This window comes from Ovis aries, chromosome 2 (assembly GCF_016772045.2).
Source record: "Ovis aries strain OAR_USU_Benz2616 breed Rambouillet chromosome 2, ARS-UI_Ramb_v3.0, whole genome shotgun sequence".
Taxonomy (NCBI): Eukaryota; Metazoa; Chordata; class Mammalia; order Artiodactyla; family Bovidae; genus Ovis; species Ovis aries.
Genome location: NC_056055.1, coordinates 112303628 through 112313265, shown reverse-complemented (window position 1 = coordinate 112313265; position 9638 = coordinate 112303628). Strand labels below are relative to the sequence as shown.

At 42.8% G+C, this 9638-nt stretch overlaps 1 protein-coding gene and 1 long non-coding RNA gene across 6 annotated transcripts in view; one reads left to right on the top strand and one right to left on the bottom strand.

Moving 5' to 3' along the window:
• The window catches only part of LOC132659187 (uncharacterized), a 31461-nt gene extending 23052 nt beyond the window's left edge, over positions 1–8409 (bottom strand). The window contains exon 1 of the long non-coding RNA XR_009599261.1: positions 124–8409. This is a non-coding gene — a long non-coding RNA (uncharacterized LOC132659187). The remainder of the gene's footprint in view (positions 1–123) is intronic.
• PALLD (palladin, cytoskeletal associated protein) overlaps positions 1–9638 on the top strand; it is a 374395-nt gene that overhangs the window by 47134 nt on the left and 317623 nt on the right. The gene's annotated exons all lie outside the window — the stretch shown is intronic.

Genomic DNA, 9638 nt, shown 5'->3' with positions numbered 1-9638 from the left:
GTCATGAGGGTGTGACTCTCGGTGGTACATCCCCTACCGTCCAACCACCAGTGGCCTAAGAGCCTCCCCATATGAAGGCTAGAGATGAACCAAAAGAACAGGCCACTCTTTCGGAAAACTCACCAAACGATGAAGAACGCTGCTGGAGAGTCCTCCCTCAACTTAGCGCTGACACAACACTGTCTGCACAGACACGTTGCAGGCCCTCCGGTCAACAGCGACGGCTGCACTCCTGAGGGTGTGTCCACCAGGAAAGCACTCCACCCTGGGGGAATTCCTTCCTGCCTTGATGTGTTGAGGGTGAGGTAGGGTGTCTTCGATGGGAAGCTCCCCTCCATAGCGCTGCTCTTACTGCAGAGAGCCCACAGGAAGTAAAGTCTTGTCTGCTACAGGCTAACACAGTGCATTACTCATACCAGCCACCCCGGGTCTTGACTCACTGTATGACCTAACACCATGAGAATCGCCCTGTATTACAAGAAACCAAGTGGCGTGAGACAACTTTGCTTCTCGATCATCAACATGAACAAACAGGACCTATCCCAAGAAGCAGCCAAAGGAGCTTAAGGAAAATTTTGAGATGTTTTTGTACTCCTACTTACCAATAAGGAGATAGATCATTAGTAAAATAAAAATGCATCCTTCAGGGGACAAAAGAATAGGACGTAGTGATATTTGAAACAGAATTGTGGAAATAAACATTTCAGTGGGTAGTCCAAATAATCAAAGAAGACTATCTCTTATGAAAGGAAAAATAATGAAGGTTTTGAGAATGTAGATCACACACTCAAAAAGAAGAGATAATAAATACAGACAAAAGGATATTAACTCCAGGGAGAGTCATGGGGCCACAGTCCATCCAGTTGGGAAAGGAGAAAACAGAGAAGATGCGGGGAAGGAAAACACCAAGAGAAATAATAGAAGAAAATCAGTCTTTGTTGAAGAAATGCAGGTGTCTCCAGACGCCTGGGGCAGAATAAATCTTACAAGACTTACAGAGCTCTAAAGGAAATCTCAAGATGAAAAGAAAATTCTAAAGGCTTCTAAAGAATCAAAATCAGTTGCCCAAAGGAAGACTCAGGCTAACACCCAACCTTTCAACAGAAGCACTGAGACCAGAGGGCAACGATGTTTCCATCCATGTGTCTTTGAGCAAAGTCTGGAAGAACATCCATCAGACCTGCTGGAGCTCAGGCAGTAAAGAGGAGACTCATTTTTTCCGTTCTATCTTGCTATTGTTTTAATTTTTACAATAATCTTTTATTACCTTTTAATTCAATTATTTTAAAAGAAAACATTAACCCTGGCAGCAGTGAATAGAATTAATTGCTGGGGAGAAACTTGAAGCTGTTAAATCAATTAAAGGGTCATTATGAAAGCTGCCAGAAAGAAACGAAGGGAGAAAAAATCTAGAGCGATAGAAAGGAGAGGCCATATTCAAAGAACATTTCACAAATATGATCTGGTGAGTCACTGAAACTAAGAATAAGGTCTCTCGAAAAGGCCTTCAGATGTTTACCTTGACTTTGAGCTCCAGGGAAAGCATTCTCCTGAAAGGTCTGGCCTGATCCGACATGGAGGTGGAGCTGGGAAGGGTGTTGGTGCATGACAGCTGGGCCCTGGGTGGAGGCAGACCAACAGAGTGTGGTGCCTGAGTCCCAGGGGAAGCCCCCCTGCTCAGGGACCAGGAGCCAGTGCCACAAGAGGTCGGGGGGGACGAGTCTGTGGAGCTTGATGTCACAGCTAAAGACAGGCGTTTTCAACAGTGGGGAAGGCTTTGCCACATCAGAAGTGAAGTGAAGTCGCTCAGTCGTGTCTGACTCTTTGCGACCACATGGAATGTAGCCTACCAGGCTCCTCAGTCCATGGAATTTTCCAGGCAAGGGTACTGGAGTAGGCTGCCATTTCCTTCTCCAGGGGATCTTCCCAACCCAGGGATCGAACCTGGGTCTCCCACATTGCAGGCAGACGCATTACCGTCTGAGCCACCAGGGAAGCTCACATCAGAAAGAAGAGAATAAATGCAAGTTTTGGCCCCAGACAATGAGAAATTTCAGATGGATAAATATGTGAATGATCAAATAGTCTTTGACTCAACTAAACACAGAGTTTCAGGGAATAACAAGGAGAGACAAGAAGGCCGTCTTCAATGAGCAATGCAAAGAAATAGATGAAAACACAGAAGGAAAAAAACTAGAGCTCTCTTCAGGAAAGTTGAAAATATCAAGGGAACATTTCACCCAAAGATGGGCACAGTAAAGGACAGAAACAGTAGAGACCTAGTAGAGGCATAAGAGATCAAGAAGAGATGGAAAGAATACATGGAATAACTGTACAAGAAAGATCTTAATGACCCAGATAAACACGACAGTGTAGTCACTCACCCAGGGCCAGACATTCTGGAGTGTGAAGTCAAGTGGGCCTTAGGAAGCACTGCTGTCAACACAGCTAGTGGAGGCAATGGAATTCCAGTAGAGCTATTTAAAACCCTAAAAAATGATGCTACTGAAGTGCTGCACTCAATATGTCAGCAAATCTGGAAGACCCAGCAGTGGCCACAGGACTGGAAAAGGTCAATCCTTATCCCAGTTCCTAAGAAGGGTAGTACCAAAGAATGTGCTAACCATCAGACTTTTGCACTCATCTCCCATTCTAGGAAGGTCATGCTTAAAATCTTGCCTGGTAGGCTTCAGCATTATGCAAACCAAGAACTTCCAGATGTCCAGTCTGGGTTTAGAAAAGGCAGAGGAACCAGAGATTAAATATCCAACATTCGCTGGATCGTAGAGAAAGCAAGGGAATTTCAGAAAAACATCTACTTCTGTTTCATAGACTATGCTAAAGCCTTTGACTGAATGAATCACAACAAACTGTGGAAAACTCTTAAAGAGATGGGAATACCAGACCATCTTACCTATCTTCTGAGAAACCTGTATTCAAGTTAAGAAGCAACAGTTAGAACTCTGCATGGAACAACTGACTGGTTCAAGATTGAGAAAGGAGTTTGACAAGGCTGTTTGCTGTCATCCTGTTTATTTAACTTATACGCTGAACACATCATGAGAAACGCTGGGCTGGATGAGTCACAAGCTGGAATCAAGATTGCCGGGAGAAACATCAACAGCCTCAGATATGTGGATGACCCCACTCTAATGGGAAAGCAAAGAGGAACTAAAGAGCCTCTTGATGGGGGTGAAGGAGCAGAGTCAAAAGGCTGGCTTAAAATTAAATATTAAAAAAACTGAGATCATGGCATCAGGCCCCATCGCTTCATGGCAAGTAGAGGGGAAAATGCAGAAGCAGTGACAGATTTCCTCTTCTTGGGCTCTAAAATCACTGTGGATGGTGACTGCAGCCATGAAATCAGAAGATTGCTTCTTGGCAGGAAGGCTATGACAAACCTAGACAGTGTGTTGAAAGGCAAGGACATCACTTTGCTGACAAAGGTCCATATGCTCAAGGCTATGGTCTTTCCAGTGGTCATGTACGGTTGTGAGAGCTGGGTGGTAAAGAAGGCAGAATGCCAAAGGATTGATGCCTTCGAACTGCAGTGTTGGAGAAGACTCTTGGGAGTCCCTTGGACAGCAAGGAGACCCAACCAGTCCATCCTAAAGGAAATCAACCCTGAATACTCATTGGAAGGACTGATGCTGAAACTGAAGCTCCAATATTTTGGTCACCTGATTTGAACAGCCAACTCACTGGAAAAGACCCTGATGCTGGGAAAGACTGAGGGCAGAAGGAGAAGAGGGTATAAGAGGATGAGATGGCTGGATGGCATCACCAATGCAATGAACATGACCTTGGGCAAACCCCAGGAGATGGTGAGGGACAGGGAGGCCTGGCGTGCTGCAGTCCATGGGATCGCAAAGAGCTGGACACAGCTGGGTGACTGAACAACAACAAACGGCCTTATGTAATACGTTGCATGGTTCATCAGGCTGTCTGAATGTGGGCATCTCTTCAAGACTGAGGGCCTATGATCATCTTAAGACAGACAAGGGTAGAAACCTTTTTCTGGCTGACACACTCACCAGACTTTCAGTCAGAGGCAAACCCTGAGGGGTGGGTCTCCAGGGCTCCTGGCTGAGGTCAGACCACATTCAAGGGTGCCCGGCCCCCTGGTGCAGGACCCAGGGACCAAAGCCAGCAGGAGAGGACCAGAACCAGAGAGGGGCAGCAGGGGTCAGAGGACATTGCAACTGCAGCCCTGGGGTCCTCTCAGCCCTCCTCGGTCCTCCTACTGTAAGTGGTCACCTGCTTAATGCTTCCTATAAAGGGCAGTGTTAATCACTTATGTTCCTAAGATCTACAATTTATAAAAAATTCACATGGATGGATTCCTTTTATTTCTTTTTCTGCTCTGATTGCTGTGGCCAAAACTTCCAAAACTATGTTGAATAGTAGTAGTGAACGTGGGCACCCTTGTCTTGTTCCTGACTTTAGGGGAAATGCTTTCAATTTTTCACCATTGAGGATACTGTTTGCTGTGGATTTGTCATATATAGCTTTTATTATGTTGAGGTATGTTCCTTCTATTCCTGCTTTCTGGAGAGTTTTTATCATAAATGGTTGTTGAATTTTGTCAAAGGCTTTCTCTGCATCTATTGAGATAATCACATGCCTTTTATTTTTCAATTTGTTAATGTGGTGTATTACATTGATTGATTTGCGGATATTGAAGAATCCTTGCATCCCTGGGATAAAGCCCACATGGGAGCAACCTAGATGTCCATCAGCAGATGAATGGATAAGAAAGCTGTGGTACATATACACAATGGACTATTACTCAGCCCTTAAAAAGAATACATGTGAATCAGTTTTAATGAGGTGGATGAAACTGGAGTCTGTTATACAGAGTGAAGTAAGCCAGAAAGAAAAAGACCAATACAGAATACTAATGCATATATATGGAATTTAGAAAGATGGTAATGATAACCCTGTATGCGAGACAGCAAAACAGACACAGATGTATAGAACAGTCTTTTGGACTCTGTAGGAGAAAGAGAGGGTGGGATGATTTAGGAGAATGGCATTGAAACATGTATATTACCATATGTGAAATGAATCACCAGTCCAGGTTCGATGCATGATACAGGGTGCTCAGGGCTGGTGCACTGGGATGACCCAGAGGGATGGTACGGGGAGGGAGGTGGGAGGGGGGTTCAGGATGAGGAACACGTGTACACCCGTGGCGGATTCATGTTGATGTATGGCAAAACCAATACAATATTGTAAAGTAAAAAAAAAATAAATAAAAATAAATAAAAATTCAAAAAAATAAAAATACTATGAAGATATTCCAAAATACAGTATGTATGCTTCAAAAAAAAAAAAATTCGTGTCTCTCAACGTAACAGGAGAGGTGGTTCCTTCATGGTTTCTAGGTTTTCTCCTTTTCACTGAACATGTTTTCTCTTCTAAATGTCTCTAGTATGTGTTACTAACATCACATGCCTGGTTCTTATCATTTACTATCCCTGTGTTGTCATTTTTAGATCCTACACATTTATTCTTCCCTCTAGAGTATATACCATCCCTGGTGGCTCACATGGTAGAGAATCTGCCTGCAATGCAGGAGGGCTGGGTTTGATCCTTGGGTTGGGAAGAGCCCCTGGAGAAGGGAATGGCTACCTACTCCAGCATTCTTGCCTGGGATATCCCATGGACAGAAGAGCCTGGCTGGCTACATTCCATGGGGTCACAGTCAGACAAGACTGAGTGACTAACACTGGAGTATATGATCCATGCTTTGTGCTCCTTTTAACCCTCTAGAGCCCCTAGAACAGTGTCTAAAACATAATAGGCTTTTTCCTGCTGTCATCTATTTCATTACCTTAAGATAAAGACTGCTGAGAAATATTCATATTACTACTTCCCTATGGAGATTTTTATATTTTTTAACATATTTTAATGTACATAAGAGCTCTTGATTTTTCATAAGGATTTCTTAATTAGGAAAGTCTATTACCATTTAACAGATGGATAAACTAAGGTTCAAAGAATTCAATGACTTTTTTCAAAAAATTCAGTATTAACACTTCAGTCTAGATTTCTTGCTTCACTGGGTTCTCTTCCTACTATCTGAGCTGCTATTTACTTTCTGGAATAATTGAGATTCAGGAAACTAAACTTCATGTCATAGGCCGAGGGTTCTCAGGAGGTGGGGGTCTGGATAGGGTCAGGGGATGTTGGAGTGTGTGCATATATCACACTGCAGTGTGTCATCACAACGGAGAGAAGCTGTCTGTGGCCCATAGTGTAAACATCCCAACACTGGAGGCAGGAAAGTGAGGGACAACCGGGTGGGACATCCAAGTGCCGCTCATCCCCACTGGAGAAACTCAGCAAGGTTAGGCAAACAGAGGGATTATAGTCACCCTGCAACTACCTGGCAAATACTCTTCCCTATTATCTGTATCAAAATCTGCAAAATAGTCATTGAACACTTTTAGCCATTATCCTTTTTGTAACTGAAGTATAGTTGATTTACAGTGTTGGTTAATTTCTGCTAAACAGCAAAGCGACTCAGCTATACACATATACATTCTTTTTTATACTCCTTTCCACTGTGGTTTATCCCAGGATATTTAATATAGTTCCCTGTGCTCTACAATAGGACCTTGTTGTGTTAGCCACTATTCTTAAAAATACGGTAAGCACGTGAGGGCTTGCTTCCCTGTTGGCTCAGACAATAAAGAATCTGCCTGCAAAGTGGGAGACCACGTATGAAAGACAAATGTCCAAAAACTGGTCTCAGAGAATGTGTGTTACAGGAGGTGACAGAGCACAGGCAGTGGGCTCAGCCCACAGTCCAGGCTCATGTTCTTTCTATAGAAAAACACAACCAGTGCATCACCCCGCAAAAAATCCCATGAGCAGCATGTGTGTAATTTACAAGACTTGAAAGACTTGCTCCTTGGAAGGAAAGCTTTGACCAACCTAGACAGGGTATTAAAAAGCAGAGACATCACTTTACTGACAAAGGTCTGTATAGTCAAAGCTATGGTTTTTCCAGTAGTCATGCACAGATGTGAGAGGGGGACCATAAAGAAGGCTGAGCGCCAAAGAATTGATGCTTTTGAACTGTGGTGCTTGAAAAGGCTCTTGAGAGTCCCTTGGACAGCAAGGAGATCAAACCAGTCAATCCTAAAGGAAATCAACCTTGAATATTCATTAGAAGGACTGATGCTGAAGCTGAAGCTCCAATACTTTGGCCACCTGATGCAAAAGAGCTGACTCATTGGAAAAGAGCCTGATGAAGGCAGGAGGAAAAGGGGACGACAGAGGATGAGATGGTTGGGTGGCATCATCAACTCAACGGACATGAGTTTGAGCAAACTTCAGGAGACAAAGAAGGATAGGGAAGTCTGGCGTGCTGCAGTCCATGGGGTAACAGAGTCAGACACGTCTGAGTGACTAGATGACAACAAAAAGGACTCCAAGCACCTCAGAGTCAGTTAAAGACTTCACTTCATCCAGGTTGTTTGTGAGTCCCTCCTGACGTGCCTTCATAAAAGGAGAGTCAGGTAGAACTGCCCTGAGTCTTAAGGGGAGAAGCTTTCTGCTCCTCTTTATTGGAATATTACATTCAATCATTGAATTTCCCCAATATGCTTACTCTCCTGCTTCTCTCACAAAACACCCCTGACCCAAATGAATGCCCTTTGCCCTTTCAGCAAAACAAAAGGAAACCACTGGCTATAGAGGCTTTTCTTCCCATCCCCTCACCCCACCCCCACCCCTGGCCAGGTTGCAAGAAATCTTGCAGCAAGCACTCTTGGCATTTAAGGTGTGAAACTTCCCATCTGATTCCCTCTCCCATTATCACCTCCCTGTATTAGCTTCTAAAATGCTTAGTGTTGACAAACATTTCCTCAAGGCTAGCATCTACAAACTGTCCTTACTGCAGACATTTCTTAAAATGAGATGCCTCTGGGAATTTTTTGTGCTGTTTAGGTGAGAATGCAAAAAGAAGGAGCGTTTGAGGCAGGAGAAAGCAGCCCTCACCTACAGCCCTTAACATGTTCGCCGTGACAAATCTTTGACTCCATCAATTGATAAAATGTTTTCAAACATTGAAACAACTCTTCTACATTTAATTTTCACTTAGCAGTTCTGGGAATGTGTTAATTTGCTTTCTGCTCAGCTGGATATGGAGCAAATTGTTTTGCTGGAATGCTTTATAAACCAACATGTATTGCTTTATATTTCCAATTAAGAAACCTTATAATTATCTTCTGTCAACCAGCCAAGAACAGAAATACCTCCAACTGAACCATACTGACACAAATACTGAGACCCTCAAGGTTTGGCATTTCTACTCACCTCAGGTAGGAGTCCAAAATTTGTGATGATTACCCAAACTCTTGAAACATCTTGAGTCTGCAGAATTTGGCTAGCAATCTTGTGGGAACAAGCTTTTTCGCAAGAGCCCAGTACATCTGCTTCAATTCCTGGCTCAGAGTCAAACTACAAAGGCAGATGAAAATGAGAGAGAAAATGTTATCTACTTATTTCAAGGCTTCAAAAATGGGTGACGGTTCACACGGAGAACTTTGTTTTCTTTAGAAACCAGTTCAGCATAATTTATGCTTATTGCCACATTCATGCATAACCTGTTTCTATTGTCAGAAATCCCCTTAAAGTGAGATTAACTGTTCAAGATACTTTCTGCGAGATGTTTTATATTCTTGGATCCCTTCCATGTTTTAACACATGAGAGTGGCAATATCAAAGCTAGCTGCATTTTTTGTTTGAATTGCTCTAATATATAGACTTTATAAGTAAATACTTGGTGAAATATTTACTTAAGTACAGTATTAAGATAAAGAAATATGTAAGTTGAAGCAAAATGAGAATGATTGTGGATAATGTACACAATTGTGAAATGTGCCTCCTGATTAGAAGTACAGAACCAATTTTTCTGAGTCAGTTGACAATCCACTCCCTCTTTCCTACCTCAGATACAGTCAAATGTTTTAAAACCCTTGCCTTTAAAATGAAAAGGTGAGTCTACAAAGAGAAACTGAAGATTTCACAAAGAAAAAAAGTCATGACATTCATAGTTTAGGTCAAATACATTTTAAAATTATGAAATTAATTTTAGCTCTAGACAGTCTTTGCAATGGCCCATGTGTCAGTCCTGCCTACTGTCCTGTCACAGCTTGTTCTGGAGCTGCAGAACAGAAGCTGTCACACGAAGGCGAACATAAAACAAATCTTAGTTTCCTATTGAATTTCAAATTACACCAGGGATATTTTTGGAATAATCCCAGTCCTTTAGGGAAAAATCTCCCTAATGTAAGCCACCTCCACTCTCACCAAAAAATTCTCATCTTAGGGCTATAAGAAACAGAGCTTTCCTGAAGATCTAGACAAATGTATAACCGTAGGCTGAGCTATTAAGAGCTTCCAGAATTGACATTTGGGGTTTATGTCTTAAGCCTGCTAAGGTCCTACTGAAGGGGAGAAGAATTCTACTGACCTCATTTGTCACATTTAACTTTCACAACGGCTGTGCTGTCCCCCTTTACAAATGAGGAAAACCGAGGCTCAGAGAAGTAAGGAACTTGTCCCCACGTGTTAGCTAGGAAATGAGAGAGTCTAGGTTCCACTGTCGCAGTCTAAGGGGTCAG